The sequence below is a fragment of the Xenopus laevis genome, chromosome 2L (assembly GCF_017654675.1).
Source record: "Xenopus laevis strain J_2021 chromosome 2L, Xenopus_laevis_v10.1, whole genome shotgun sequence".
Lineage (NCBI taxonomy): Eukaryota > Metazoa > Chordata > Amphibia > Anura > Pipidae > Xenopus > Xenopus laevis.
The window spans coordinates 181,631,305-181,647,746 of NC_054373.1; the positions used below are offsets into that span (position 1 = coordinate 181,631,305).

A 16,442-nucleotide genomic window follows, 5' to 3' on the forward strand; every position below is an offset into this window, starting at 1 on the left:
ACATGTTTTCACATCTATTCTCTAATTTGCATCTGCTGCAATTGCACATGATCATAACTAAGGGCACAATTGTGCTTCATTTAGAGCCCCTGTGGCATTTGGAATTTAGTTATGGGGGAACAGGGGCCTATAGAGGAGTTTGTGTGATTTGATTGAATAGGGGCCTGTGTTTGGACCAAAATAAGTTTAAATGGGATTAATATTATAAATGAGCTCAAACCTGAGCACTTTCCTCCGGCTCCTCCTCATTTCCCAGATCCTCTTCCTCTGGGCTTTCCTGGCAGTTGTTGTTGCCAATGATTCCTGGTAAATAGAAACAATTAGTGAGGCATCTATCAAGGTGATGTGATTAAAAGTGTCATTAAAGACAATTATTATCACATGCATTTAGCTCCCCTAAAGAAGTGGTTTGGAATTCATGGGGGGAACAGGAGCCTATGGAGACGTTTGTGAGATCTGATTGGATAGGGGCCTGAGTTGAGGCCAAAATAAGTTTAAATGGTTTAAAGTAATCCTAAAAATGCATTAGTCAGCTCTTATTGAGCTCCACCTGGCTATGGTATTGCTCAGCTCCTCTACTAGTGGGTCTATTTCTCCACTATTGACTCCTGGTAAATAGAGAGAGAGAACAGGGGTGATCATGGTCCCTCCGCTGCCTGAGACAGCTGCAGTTGCTGCCGCCCCCCTCCCCCAGAAATTCATCTCTTAAAGAACCAGAAGAAGCATTTTTGCTGCCCCTGGTACCTAATGGGGCACTGCTGCCTGAGGCGACAGCCTTAAACTCGCCTCATTGGTGAAGCTCCCCTGGAGAGAGACCACTTGTGTACCATCTAGGTGAGGTGCTTACAAGTATTATTAAAAACTAGGGATGCTCCGAGTCCAGGATTTGGGATTCGGCCTTTTTCAGCATGATTTGAATTTGGCTGAATCCTTATGCTCGGCGGAACCGAATCCAACTCCTAATTTGCATATGTAAATTAGGGGCAGGGGGAAATATCGTGACTTTTTGTCACAAAACACGGAAGTCAATTTTTTTTCCCCTATTCATACCTAATTTGCATATCCAAATTGGGATATTTTTCGCACAGGATTCGGGGGTTCTACCGAATCCAAAATAGTGAATTCAGTGCATCCCTATTAAAAACATGTTTTATCACATCTATTCAGCTCCCTGGGGAAACTACTAATATTAATATTTTATTGGTTTTGTGAGATCAACTCAGCTGAGTAGAGAATATGATGAAATCCATCTCATTTCTTCCATTATAGTTTTTACTCTTTGATTATTTTCTGCTTACCTGACAGTGGAGGAAGTTGATGGATTGGGTTGGTGGTTGGGGGGAGTTGATGGAATTCTCCCCCTCGTGCTCAATCACTTGTTCTTCCTGTTTAACACAGAAAATAAAGATCAGGAAAAAATATTTTTTCTCATAATTCCAGCACAATTGTGGCTGCACTCCAAGGGGACATTTACTAAAGGTGAAGTGGCTAATTGCTGCGTAAATTCACCAGTGTGATGTCATTTTGGCACTTCACTGGCGTAATTTCGGCAGAGAGATAGACTCTAGTGCAACTTCACCCTCTAACGCCAGGTGAATTTTTGGTAGTGTTACTACGCAAATTCACTAAGTTTTTGATATTACTGAACTTTAACTCTATCGCCAGACTTGCCTTCCCACCTCAGACCAGGCAAAGTGCAATAGAGTAGATAGGACTTCCTCAAAAATTAGTTGAAACAGTTTCTAAGTCCCAAAAAATGCTGGTGTTTTTTCCTATTTAAAGGGTGATAGACTGAAAAAGATCAAATTTTTTTGGGGGTACCCTCCTTCCCCCTACATTTACTAACATATGGCACCTAAACTATACAGTGGGCACATGTGCAGGACATTATAACAACTTTATTTCATTAAGGTTCCCTGGCCTTGTGTAGTGTAATGTATTTGCTGCAGCATATACGCCCATTGTACTTTAACTGCACACCGTATTGCTCATTAGCCAACACTAGCGCAAATTCAAACTGCTGAGCGTAATTTGTTGGGGTCATTTTTACAGCGGTCGTTACCCTGTGCGCAGGAGCTGGCGAATTTTCACCGGTTAGTGAATTTGCCCCCAAGTTGCATCTGCTGCAATTGCACATTGATCATAACTACAGGTACAACTGAGCTTCATTTAGAGCCCCTGTGTATTTGGAATTTAGTTTCGGAGGATCAGGGGCCAACAGAGTAATTTGTGTGATTTAATTGAATAGGGGCCTGAGTTGGGACCAAAATAAGTTTAAATGGATTAATATTATAAATGAGCTCAAACCTGAGCACTTTCCTCCGGCTCCTCCTCATTTCCCAGATCCTCTTCCTCTGGGCTTTCCTGGCTGGTGTTGGTGCCAGATGATTCCTGGTAAATAGAAACAATTAGTGAGGCATCTATCAAGGTGACGTGATTAAAAGTATCATTAAAGATATTTATTATCAGAAGCATTTGGCTCCACTAAAGAAGTTGTTTGGAATTTATGGATGATTTTTTGGACAGACATAATACAAAGGCTATTGTGATACTAAGCTCTATAGTTAGTATAGATATGGGTATATAGAATTTTAATTAAAAGTAGGGAGGGGTGTGTGTATGGATGCTGGGTTTTCATTTGGAGGGGTTGAACTTGATGGACTTTGTCTTTTTTCAACCCAATTTAACTATGTAACTATGTAACTATGGGGGAAGTTATGGCTGATGATATTGCCAGGCTCCACTATTGACTCCTGGTAAATAGAGAGACACCACTTGTGTAACATCCAGGTGAGGTGCTTAACGATATCAATAAAAACATGTTTTCACATCTATTCTCTAAGTTGCATCTGCTGCAATTGCACATGAACATAACTAAGGGCACAATTGTGCTTCATTTAGAGCCCCTGTGTATTTGGAATTTAGTTATGGGGGAACAGGGGCCTACAGAGTAGTTTGTGTGATTTGATTGGATAGGGGCCTGTGTTGGGGCCAAAATAAGTTTAAATGGATTCAAGTTATAAATGAGCTCAAACCTGAGCACTTTCCTCCGGCTCCTCCTCATTTCCCAGATCCTCTTCCTCTGGGCTTTCTTGGCAGTTGTTGGTGCCAGTTTGTTCTTCTTGCACTGGTTCCTCCTGAGTAAGAAAGATAACGTTAGTCATTGGATAAACTTACTAGAAGACAAATGTGCCTTTTATAAAGTCAGTGAACACAACTTCAGGAATAAAATAATTTATATTTCATCTATGTTGAGTGTTTCTGGACTACTTACTTGGCAGCTGGTAACGCCAGAGGTCTCGGTTGTTTCCTGGTTAAGAGAGAAAAAGTCAAGATTACAAATGAGCTTCGTTTTTTAGAGAAGAAGTATAAATACTCGGTCTGTCTGGTTTGTTCTTTTTTACTTACTTGGCTGATGACTTGGCCAATTTCAATTGGTTGTACCTGGATAAGAGAAAAAAAAATCAGATCCATAAATCTCTATAGTATGTACAGAGTAGGGGCAGATTTATTAAGGGTGAATTGTAAATTTGAATTTTTGAGTTGGATTTTTGCTCACAAATTTGAGTTGGGAATAATCCAAACTTGAATTTGGATTTGAGATGTATCATACATTGACCCTGGGAACAATTTAAATTTTACTGTCTGCCACCTAAAACCTGCCATGTTCATGTAGAGGTCCAGTGACCCATTTTAAAAAGTCAATAGCCTTCCTGACATTCAAGGTTTTTTTCAGCGAAAAAACTCGATCCAAGTTTAGTGAAATTCAATTTGCGTTTTTGGGTCAGCAATATTCTTTTGAGTTTTAGACTTTCAAGTTTTTTCTTAAATATCCCCCCATTTGAGTTGTGAATATACTCATATTTATTAGAGTAAAAAAAAAAAAATTCACTGAAACTCTCAATTCGACCTTTGATAAATCTACTACCAAGTGTTTAATGGAAATCATATTAGATGCTAATCATGTCCATTGCGCCCAACCAACTCTGCCTGCATCAATCCCAATCTGCTTTCCTGACAGATCCCATGAGAGTATTACCAGTTTATCCTGGTTAAGAGCAATGGTATAAGAGACAGATCACTGCTCTCCTCTAGGAATATCCTGATGTCACAATGAGAGGGCACTCAACTAATAATACTTATATTAAAACAGTGGTTGGAAGTTATGGAGCTGGTCTCAGTAGCGAGAGATTTGGCTGGGGGGCTTACACTCAAGGGGGGTATTTATCAACACTGGGCAAATTCGCCCCTGGGCAGTTAACCATGGCAAACAATTAGATTGCTGCATTCATTGTTCTACTTGCAGCTGGCTTTAAAAAGCTAATCACTGATTGGTTGCTATAGGTAACTGCCCAGTGGCAAATTAGCCCAGTGTTGATAAATGAGCATCACGGAATCTAATCTAACAACTTTGATAATCACAGTAATGATGGAGATAGGGAATAAAGCGATATTGTCATGGGAAAACATTTTTTTTTCCAAAATGAATCAGTTAATAGTGCTGCTCCAGCAGAATTCTGCACTGAAATCCATTTCTCAAAAGAGCAAACAGATTTTTTTTATATTCAATTTTGAAATCTGGAAATCGGGCTAGACATTTTGTCAATTTCCCAGCTGCCCCAAGTCATGTGACTTGTGCTCTGATAAACTCCAATCACTCTTTACTGCTGTACTGCAAGTTGGAGTAATAACATCCCTTCCCTTCCCCCCCTTAGCAGCCAAACAAAAGAACAATGGGAAGGTAACCAGATAACAGCTCCCTAACACAAGATAACAGCTGCCTGGTAGATCTAAGAACAACACTCAATAGTAAAAACCCATGTCCCACTGAGACACATTCAGTTACATTGAGAAGGAAAAACAGCAGCCGGCCAGAAAGCATTTCTCTCCTAAAGTGCAGGCACAAGTCACATGACCAGGGGCAGCTGGGAAATTGACAAAATATCTATCCCCATGTCAGATTTCCAAATTGAATTGCTCTTTTAAGAAATGGATTTCAGTGCAGAATTCTGCTGGAGCAGCTCTATTAACTGATGTGTTTTGAAAAAACATGTTTTCCGATAACATTTTCCCTTTAAAGGGGTGGTTCACCTTCAAAACACTTTTTTCAATTCAGTTGTTTTTAGATTGTTCCCCAGAAATAAATACTTTTTTCAATTACTTTCCATTATTTATTTTTTACTGTTATTTTTATTTTTTACTGTTTTTCCAAAATCTAAGTTTAAAGTTGAACGTCACTGTCTCTGGTGTTTGAGTCTGACAGCTCAGTAATTCAGGTGCAGACGCTAAACTGTTACAATTTTACAACATTTCATTGATACATTTCTCAGCAGCATCTCTGGAGTATTAGCAACTATTGTATCAAGTCTAACAGCTGCCTGTAATGAAACCCAGAGATTCTGCTCAGCAGGGACAAAGCCAAGAAATGTATCAACTAAATGTATCCATTTAGAACAGTTTACAGGGTCGGCGACCCCCCTCCCAGGGCTGCTTCTGAAGGTGAAAAATGACACTTTACACTTCAATATTAGAAAAACCGTCACACATAGAAAATAGAAAGTCGTTATATCTGGTAATCTATCTGAAAACAACTAGTTGTTTGAAGATGAACCACCCCTTCAAAAAAAGGACTGTATGATACCAACTCCTTTACTGCTTACCAGGCAGAAGCTTTCTGTTGGCTCTTCTTCTTCTTGTGTCTGAGCCTGTTTAAGGAATAAAAAGGCATTAGTTTATAAAATTAAAGTCCTAGCACCCAAGGCAAGTTATCACTAAAGGTGAGTGCATGTTTAGTCTTTGGAAAAAGTGCTTTTGAGTAGATATAATTGATTTTGGATCGTAAGTTCTTTTGGACAGGCCCCTCTTTACCTCTTGTGTTGGGTATTGGTTGTATCTTTTCTTCTATGGTTAAAGAATACACCAATATATTGTACAATGCTGCAGAATATGTTGTTTTATAAATACATGTTATTAATAGTAATAATAATAATAACTAGATGGTGTCGTTTCTGAAGAAACCACAAGATGTTGGCTTTGAAACGCAAGAGGTGTTGGGGCCAGTCGCCACTGGTGCATAGAGAGTACACAAAGTTGGTAGAATCTGGTTTAAAACTGTGAAAATTGAAGCAGATCAAATTGTACCATTAAAATCAATCCAAAAATCTGATTGGCTGTTTTTGGCTCCACCCACTTTTAAAATTTGAATCCCAGTCCCCCTGTGACCGACTGTGCCAAGTTTGATGCCCCTGCCATTAACTGTGAAAGAATGGCAGCAACTTATATATTGACATTGATTAGCAATAGGTAACATTTGATTGGCTGTTTTAAGCTCCACCCAGTTTTCTGAATTTTCACCCCAGTCACCCAGTCATGGTCTGTACCAAGTTTGGGGCCTCTGGCTTTAAAACTGTGAGAATGGCAGTATTTGAAACTTTTACATTGAAGTCAATAGGTAAAATCTGATTGGCTGTTATTGGCTCCGCCCACTGTTCCTAAATTTTGACCACAGTCGCCCAGTGAGTAATTGTGCTGAGTTTGGGACACTTGGCATGGACGCCGTAATAATAGCAGCAATTTGGCGTTTTTCATTAAGGTCAATGGCTGAAATCCGATTGGCTGTTGTTGCCCCGCCCCCTTTTTTCCTAATTCTGAACCAGAGTCACCAAGTGACTAACACTTTAAGGTTTCGGAATCATGACATTTAACATGTGAAAATGGCAGCAATTTTATGTTTTTCTATTGAAAATCAATGAATGACATTTGATTGGTTGTTGGTGGCTCCACCCACTTTTCCTAACTTTGAAGTGCAAACACCCAGTGAGCACATTTGTGATATTCGAGGTCCATGACATAAATAACCTGCAAATGGCAGCAATTTTAATTTTTCCCATTTAAATCATCAAAGAAATCTGATTGGTTGTTTTTGGCTCCACCCACTTTTCCAGATTTTGATCCCGGTCCTCCAGTGACCAACTGTGCCAAGTTTGAGGACCCTCCCATGAACAATCTAAGAGCATAATTGTACTCCTAAAACTCTGGGAGGAGTAGCGTTTAGAAAATTGCTAAAATTTCATTGGCTGTTGGTAGCTCCGTCCACTTTGGAGTGCCCCCCCAAATTTTCCCTGTCAAAGTCAATACGAAAAAAGGCGTCTTCAGTGGTCGGCCGCACGGGCGCAGTGGGTGGGATCGCTTACTAAAGCACAAGCAACGTACTTTGCTATAAGGCGAATAGGTGTGGAAAGTTTGGCGCTTGTACCCCTAAAAATGTAGGAGGAGTAGCGTATAGAAAATGGGGGGGCGCTAATAATAATAATAAGGATAAATAAATCCAGGGTGTGTGCAGGGAGGCTAAGGGGCTACTCTATTCTTGCCAGGAGAGAAAAGGAGAAATAATGGAGAAATGTGGCAGTTTGAGAAGAACCCGACCAAACCGTCAGTATCGTTTTTCTTTAGGATCAGTAGGAAGTGGAAATGTATCTGGTGCGGCTTTATCAAGTGTTTCTTAATGAAGCTGAATATAAATCTATAGGTAAGTAAATAACATGCTCTAAATAATGGCAAATTGTCTTATTTCTATTTCTCTTCTACAATTCTTCTCTGCTTACCACAACGATTTCATTCTGATCCAAAGATTCAGTTGATTTGATGTTTTTTTTCTGTTGAAGAATGAAAAAAAAGTTTGTATCACAAAAATGAATCTGCAAATAGGCAACAAGAATTCACTAGAGATATAAGGGGGTTATTTACTAAAACTCAAATGTATCTCGTATTTTTATTAAGCCAAGTTCAACCAAACTCCCATCCCTGATTTTATCTTATTTATCAATTAGACTCTGAAATAAACTAAATAAAATTGAGCAAAAACCTGGATCGTAAGAATATTTTGGATGTGGCTCTCAATTATTTGGGTTATCACCAAAAAACCCAAAATTTTCCAGATTATTGGACAAAACCCAATGCAGATCACGATATCTTCAAATTGTAAAATGGACATTTCCTATTGACTTCTGCATGATCTCGATAAGTTTGAGATATCAGATTTAATGACGGAAGGGTTTAATAAATCATGAGTTTTTTCTCTCTAAAAATTTTAGTTTTTGCCCAAAGAACCTCGGCCTTAAAAAAATTTAGTTTAGTCAATAACTCCAGGAAAAAAAAATCATATATATGTATATATAATGAATATAACCACATTTCAAATGTACTTAATTATACTGCTAGGCAAGTAGGGTAAACTCTACATTAAGGGGCATATTTATCAAGGGTTAGAAAAATGTTTTAAAAAATCAGAAATTAAAAAAAAGAATCATTTAAAATAAAATTCCACCAAATGGCTCCAAACTGATTGTAAGAAGCCCACATGGGCTAAAACACCAATTTGGCAGGTTGAATATTCAAATTTGAATTCTCAAAGTGACAGTACATGATAAATTTCAAAATTCTAATTAATTTCAAATTTTTTTAAACTTGAATCGAATTTGGACTATTCCATAGTCAACTTACACTAAATAAACTCGAAATTCTAATTTAAAAATTCTAATTTTTAATTCGAGGCTTGATAAATCTGAACCTAAAATTACAATACATTTATATTTTCTGAACAGAATAAACTATGCCTTTAAAGGCCAAATTTATCAAGGGTCAAAGTAAAAATTCAAAGTAAAAAAATTCAAATCATGAGCTATTTTTGTGTACTTCGACTAGGGAATAGTCCAAAGTTGAATCGAATTTGAAAAAAATTATAAAAATGCAAAATTTATCATGTAACTTCGCCTTCAAGCATTCACCATCTAAAACCTGCCAATTGAATTGCTGCTTTAGCCTATGGGGGACCTCCTAGAACCTATATAGAGTAAATTGGTGATACTTCAAATTGAATTCAATGAAATACAATCTTACTTTGATTCAAACGATTTGAATACAGTCTATTCACCCGCAGGAAAAAAACCTTGATTTTTTAAAATAAATTTTGGTTGGTCTTTTTTAAAGTTTTTCAAAGTTATAGGAGTTCAAAAAATCTCCCATTACTGCCTATTTAACTTGATAAATCTGCCCCTACGTGTTAGAGGCCTATTAATAGAATTAAAATTTGTTTAGATTTAGAGATTGTCTCAAGCTCAACCATGGCGTAACTACTGTATATATAGAGGAAGACTCCCCACTTCCCCAGACCAGGGGGTCTCCTTTAAGGAGAAATCTCCCCTCCCCCAGCGACTTTCCTAATTGAGAGCTGGGGGACTGACAAAAGCTGCCGAGCAGGTGGGGTGGCTGTGGGGCCCCTGTTAAGATTAAGACTATGGCATCTTACAGCAGCCCCTCTGGCATTTGCCACAAGCTATAGATTGCCAGTCTGGCCATGACATTTTTGGTCTGGCACCTTCCCTCCATGAAGGTCACAAATGAAATGGATACAGTAGAAAGAAGCGAGTCCTTACCTTGCGAAAGCAAGAAAAACAAGATTTGATTCTCTTCCACATTTTGTGAATGAAGAAATTTCTTTCTATGGAGACAAAACAAAAACATCACATTAGTCATCTCTTCCATGCACAATACCTATACACATATATATATATATATAGAGAATGGATAAAATATCAGCAGCAAATGATGGTAGGCTGGACCACGTACAACACCACAGTTCAAAATCCTGTAATTCTAACTTACTCAAGACACCACTAAGGGGCAGATTTATCAAAGGTCGAGGTGAATTTTTGAATGAAAAAACTTTCAAGCTATTTTTCATGTACTTCCACTAGGGAATAGTCCAAATTTGATTTGATTTTGAAAAAAAATCAAAAATTCAAATATAGAAATTTATCATGTACTGTCTCTTTAAAAATTTGACTTCCACCATTAGCCATCTAAAACCTCCAAATTGCTGTTTTAGCCTATGGGGGACCTCCTGGAACCTATTTGGAGTCATTCGGTGGACCAAAGTTTTTTTGGGGAAAAACTTCGAATTGAATTTGATCGAATGTGATTTTAATTAGATTCATAAAATTTGAATCCAGCTGAATACAGACCTATTCTATTAAAAACTGACCTATTCGCTCCAAAAAAAATACAACTTAATTTGGTTGATCTTTGTGAATTTGAATTTTTGCAGATTCAAAATTCCACCCAAGATAAATCTGCCCCTTAAATATTCAATTTGACCCTTGATAAATCTGCCCCTAGACGTTCAATTGTTTTCTTAAAAAAACTCCCATTTGAGTTTATTGCGCATATTTGAATTTATTACAGTAAAAAAATTCACATAGATACTACCTTTGATAAATCTGCCCATAACAGTCTTATATTCCACATAGTACCAGTGTTAAAATAGTTTTGAAATATGTTTTCCTTCTAATATCAGGAGTTGTACTCACCTCAGTCGTCTGAAAAAGAATGAGAAAATCTGAGCTGCTGCTTGAGACCTTAACTCTGCCTATTATGACATCACACTGTGCATTGTGACATCACAAAGGCAGCCCAGGTGTGGGCGGGATCATATTACAAGTGCGAGATTCCCACCATTGTGACATCACACGTGCAACCCGTGGTGGGAAATGTAGGTCAGTGATGTAGATAAAGGTTGGTGGGTTGAGTGGATTCCAAGTGAAGTATAAGTGTAATAAATATTTAATGGATTTCATTATCCACAAGCCCCCACCTAAAATAAAAGTAGGGAATGTGGCAATATTGTCTGTAGCGCTGAGCCCCAAGGTGATGGCACCCAAGAGAGACCCCCACTTGCCCCCAACCCCCGCTCATCCCCCAGCATCCACCTGCAACTTGTGCACCAAATCCCCCCACAGCCAGACAGCAGTTGATGAGTTGGGGGGGGGGGGTTGAGTGGGCCAGAGCTACAGAAGGGCCAACATTAGGCAGACATAAGAGGTACATCTCATGCCTCGTACTCCCCAACCATTGCACCCCTAACCTAAATATCTGCCTCTTCTGCCCACCCCTAGTTCCAGCCCAGATTTTGTGTTTCTAATATACAGTGACCAAGCGCAACAGACTCCTTCAAAATCCTACTAACAAATTCTAAATGATTCCCAGTAGCACCAGCAGTGTCTAAGCCCCACAGTAACAGTATTTATAACATTCCTTTTGCTCATATTTGTACCCAACGATCCCGACTTGTACTCACCTCAGTCTCCTGACAAAGAATGAGCCAATCTGGGCTGCAGCTGGACACCTTCATTCTGTCCATTATGACATCACATGACATCACAATGACATCACCTAGGCAACAAAAGTCAACAGAAGTACATAATGATTGGTGGGCGGAGTTATAAAATACACTGGTGAATTAATGCCATAAAGAAATGATGTATTTGACATAACCCAATAAAGTGTAAGCTCTTCATCCCACTAAGCGATTAGACAGCACAGATGTCTCTACTGTTACTGTATAACTCAATAGAACTGTAGCCTGTGTATGTTTATACCTTGTAAATCACTGAGTACAATTGTGTCGCTATAGAAGTAAATTCAGAAATACTTGATAATAAACTGATTTCAATTGATATCAACACTTTATTGTTACAACTTGTTGTCCCAGCATTTTACTACATTGCCAGTGTTGTAGGAAATTTGGGTTTTGCTGAAAATGTGACAAATGTGACTTTTCACAGTGTAAAAGGGATTCCCCATGGAGTAGTAATAATGAGCTTTAGTAACTGATCTAATGCTCCCATTCTCCTCTCTTCTATCTCTCCTATAATATGGATATGGCTCCTATCAGCCAAAAATGGCTTCCACCCCCACAGCTGTGGCTAATTCAGCTCCCACTCTGGATGGGGGGTTCCCACAAATATGATACCTAATGAAAAAGTTAAAGTATTTTGCATATTTTTATAGAGGACCTGTTACCCAGAATGCTCAGAACCTAGGTTATTCTGGATAAAGGATCTTTCTGTAATTTGGATCTTCATACCTTACGTCTCCGTAGTTTGGAGCTTTCTGGATAATAAGGTTTCTGGATAACGGATCCCATACTTGAATGGCTTAAAAATATTTCTGGAATTAAAAGTCAATTTGAAAATCTATAGAGTTATAAAAAGTCATTTAGTTTTTGTGCTTAGGGACTCACCAAAATAATAGGTGTAACAATGTGACTATAAGTCCCAGTTCATAATCAGGTGATTCTTTTTGCTTCTGTTAATAGAATAGTTTATTCCATTTACCCACAAAACATTTACAGAATTGTTTTCCTATTTGTAACTGTGCGGAACTAGAAATAGGATCATTCCTGAATCATCACTATGCTATCTATACTATCTATGGACTGGGGCTCAGGTAGTAAGTACAGGGCCCCATTGCCCCAAAAAACTGAGATTTTTCATAGTCCGCCAATTGACTCCAAATAAGTTCTAGGAGGTCTCCTATAGGCTAAAACAGCAATTCACAAGGTTTTAAATGGCGAATGGTCAAAGTTTTAAAGGGACAGTACATGATAAGTTTCAATATTCAAATAGTCTAATTTTTTTCTAATTCAAATCTCATTTTGGCCTATTCCATAGTCAAAGTACACAAAAATAGCTCAAAATGTGTTTTTTTTTACTGTGAATTTGCAATTCAACCCTTAACAAATCTGCATAATAACATAATCCGCACGGACAAGTTATCAGATAGACTAGATGTGCGGTGATACCGGTGATATGCTGGCAAATCACAAACCATTTACCCATGTGGGGTGTAGAAAAGATGTCCCAGGTGTCATGTAGCGGCAAGATGTGCAGCTTGGACAGTGGAAGCCTCCTGACTTCAACTCTGATAGCCAGGGGTTTCCCCTTTAACTGCAGAACAATCTACAGCATCAGTTTTGACCAACAAATCTCAAAGGTGGTCCCTCGACTATAGCTAATCATGGCTGGTTCAGGCAAAATATGAGACAAATCCATATCGGCACATATTATATTCCAATGTCTCTTGACTGTCTCACCCAAGACCTTAGTTCCGGGATGGTACCTGGTACTGAACACCAGTCCCAGTTTGGGACCCAAACCAGGACTGGTGTTCAGCACCAGTTACAACATTTGAGTTGTCACATTAACTATGTTACGTTTGCTGAATTTTCTGTTGGATTATGCTTGTTTTTATCTATATTTTCCTCCAATGTTAACCCTTCTCCTGTATACACTGAAGAGCATGGATAAGTGAATAATCTGCAATGTGTATGACGGGGGAGACTACCCGAGTGTGTTTATAATTGACCAGGGTAACCACTTGTGGGCGGGAGTATTTATATCTATAAAACTCTCTTTGCATACACACACATTAGGTCTTGACAATGGTCTTAGGTGGAGACTGAAACGTTGACCTGTACTATGTTTTAATGATGTATTAAATAAAAGCTACATTTTTTAACTATTTTCTATACTCTAAATCATTTTGTATGAAATGCACATTTTGATAGTACTTCAAGTACAAGTCTTCAGGGCAGATTTATCAAGGGTCAAATTTTTCTAAAGTTTTCTAAACAGTTTCTAAAAACTCCTCAAAAAATTACCAATCAAAATGAATTAAAAAATAATATATATAACGATTGACATATGATGGGTCGTTTTGTACTTTTTTTCAATGATTCTCTCTCTTTACCGGAGTTTGTATGTTATCGTAATTTTATATTCTTTTTGTTTTATTTTTTTCTGTAATGTGGATTTATATTTGGTGACTTGCATTTTCTGAAGAACTGTAAGTGTATGAACATTTGTTGCAAGTCAATTTGTACTTGTTTGAAATTTCAATAAAGATTATTGAAAAAAATAAATAAATATATATATATATATACACACACACACACACATCTAGGTTCTATCTAAATGTACATTTCATAAAAAAATTAAATTCAAGTATAGATGCACACCGAGATTTGAAAATAGTTAAAAACTGTTCTTGTGTCATAATCTTGTATCCATATATAATGTGATATGGATAATACAGGGTTAAAGAGGGGATATAGTAGATAGGGATACTACAGGGTTCAATGGGATAAAGCAGATAGGGATAATACAGGGTTAAAGGGGGATATGGTAGATAGAGATAATAATGGTAAAAATGGGGAATATAGTAGGAAGGGCTAATACAGGGTTAAAGGGTCAATTGGGGAAGATAGCAGATAGGGATAATGCATGATTAAAGGGGGAATACAGTAGATAGGGATAATACAGGGTTAAAGGGGGAATATAGTAAATAGGGATAATACAGGGTTAAATGGGTGAATTGAGGAAGACAGTAGATGGGGATAATACAGGGTTAAAGGGGGGAATATAGTAAATAGGGAAAATACAGGGTTAAATGGGTGAATTGGGGAAGACAGTAGACAAGGGTTAATACAGGGTTAAAGGGGGAATATAGTAGATAGGGATAATAGGGATATAGTAGATAGAGATAATAAGGGTTAAAGGGGGAATATAGTCGATAGGGCTACAACAGGGTTAAATTGAACATAGTAGATAGGGATAATACAGGGTTAAAGGGATATAGTAGATAGAGATAATACAGGTTAAAGGGGAAATAGTAGATAGGGATGAATACAGGGGTTAAAGAGGGATATAGTAGATAGGGATAATACAGGGTTAAAGAGGGATATAGTAGACTAGACATTAAGCCCGTTAAATTAACGGGCACTAGAACATATGTAGAAAATTCGCCAGAGACGGTCCGTGGGGCACACGCGCAGTAGCACAATCCCACGGACACAGGGACTGGTATTTTATATTGACTGAAAATGGTCCATGTTTAATGTCTATTGCTCCTACATTTACATTTGAAAATCCCTATAACAGACAGCAAGGTCAGTGCTTTGGCAGTGGAATTATAACTACACAGCCCTTGTTACAATCTTACGTACATCTTCCTAATTTAGAAAACATTTCCTCCCAAGGCAGTGAATGCCGAAGGATAAATGGGGGAAGCTATGGAAGGTTATTTCATATGTCACTCTGAGTTGGTGTCTCAGGGCACCTTTGGTAGCAATTAGTCTTTGGGAAAAAATTCCCATCGATTTTCACCTTTAATGTTGTGTAGTAGAAACATACGATTAGCCAGGAGTCTTTTATATAGTCAGCATATTTCTACCCAGAAACTGCCTGTAACAGATCTCTGTCAGTCAATTGTTGTAGAGAATAATTCATTAAAGCAGAAGGAAAGTCTGTTTGTGTGATGTTAGAGACAGAGAGTGTGTGTATGTGCTGCTGCTGCTGAGTGAGTGAGTGAGTGTGTGAGTGTGAGTGAGTGTGTGAGTGAGTGTGTGAGTGAGTGTGTAAGCCTTGGTGTGATAGATTGTACAGAGTTTCCATGTATTTTCCACTGTATTATACTCCATTGTAATATAATGATAAAGCTGAAACAATTGCAGTTGTTTTTGGGTTGCAGAGATTTCTGAATTGCAAGTGAGGTAACAGACAAACTTTTCCTCCCACTATGCTTGTCAAAGGGACGTTGCCTTCACAGCCCTTTATAAATCCTCAGCACTCGTGGCACATTTTTAAAAAAATCGCCTAATTTACACAGGGCCAAATGACTACATATGCGTACGAACAGTACGCCCTAAATATTCTCAGAAAGTGACACCGCTAACAACTGGCGCTTGCCAAGTTATTGGTGAAATGTCAGCGGCCCAGGAACACTGGGAGTTGTAGTCCTACTGATGACGAAACTCAGGGGATAGGGTCTAATAAAAACTACAATTCCCGGGAAGCCAGCGTGATTCCCCTTGCGGAAGCTTGGCCGGTGTCAGTGCGCATGATCACACTTGTTCGTTGATCCATACGGGGGCAAGAGGCCTGAGTGGGGTTACAGCGCTGTCCCGGGGACTAATAGACATGCCAACGTTTTCTATACGGCGATTGGCACAGGTACGTGGCTTAGAACACAGGCTGCGGCTGCTAAAACACTGCTGTCCTGCTGGGAGGCGTGAAGCTGAGGAGCTATGGGCTGATTGTGATGTTATCCTATCGGTCCGTGGAGCACATGCGCAGTAGCGCATTTCCACGGACACAGGGACTGGACGCAGAGACACTTGCACTTTATTATATAGGATAGGGATAGTACAGAGTCCTGCACAAGTCCATTTCTTGAGTCCTGAACCCGACCCGCACCCTCCAATCTGCAACCAAGACCCGTAACCCGCATTCTTACCCTCTTGGACCCGCTACCCGACCTGCAAGTACCTTATCCGCCACCCAGACCTGCGACCTGCTGATCCTTAAAGAATCAGGAAGTGCTGTCATCAGAAGTAGCTATGATCTGGAAAAAAAGGCGTAAAACAGGAAGTGTTGTCATTGTACACGAAAGTGACATCATTGGAAGTAGACGTGCCCAGAATAAAGGAGCAAAGATTGATATTGAAAAGACCTGCGTCCCGACCCGCATCCTGCAAACATGCAGAACCGCCGACCCGCGGGAGGGATATAGTAGATAGGGATAATACAGGGTTAAAGGGGATATAG

General features: G+C 38.9%; 1 long non-coding RNA gene across 1 annotated transcript; it reads right to left on the reverse strand.

Moving 5' to 3' along the window:
* Nucleotides 1-9,434: 9,434 nt before the first annotated feature.
* LOC121399679 lies at nt 9,435-11,567 on the reverse strand. The gene is made up of 2 exons (XR_005965254.1): nt 11,135-11,567; nt 9,435-9,499 (listed from the first exon to the last, which is right to left on the reverse strand). It is a non-coding gene; the product is annotated as an uncharacterized LOC121399679 (long non-coding RNA).
* Nucleotides 11,568-16,442: the final 4,875 nt, after the last annotated feature.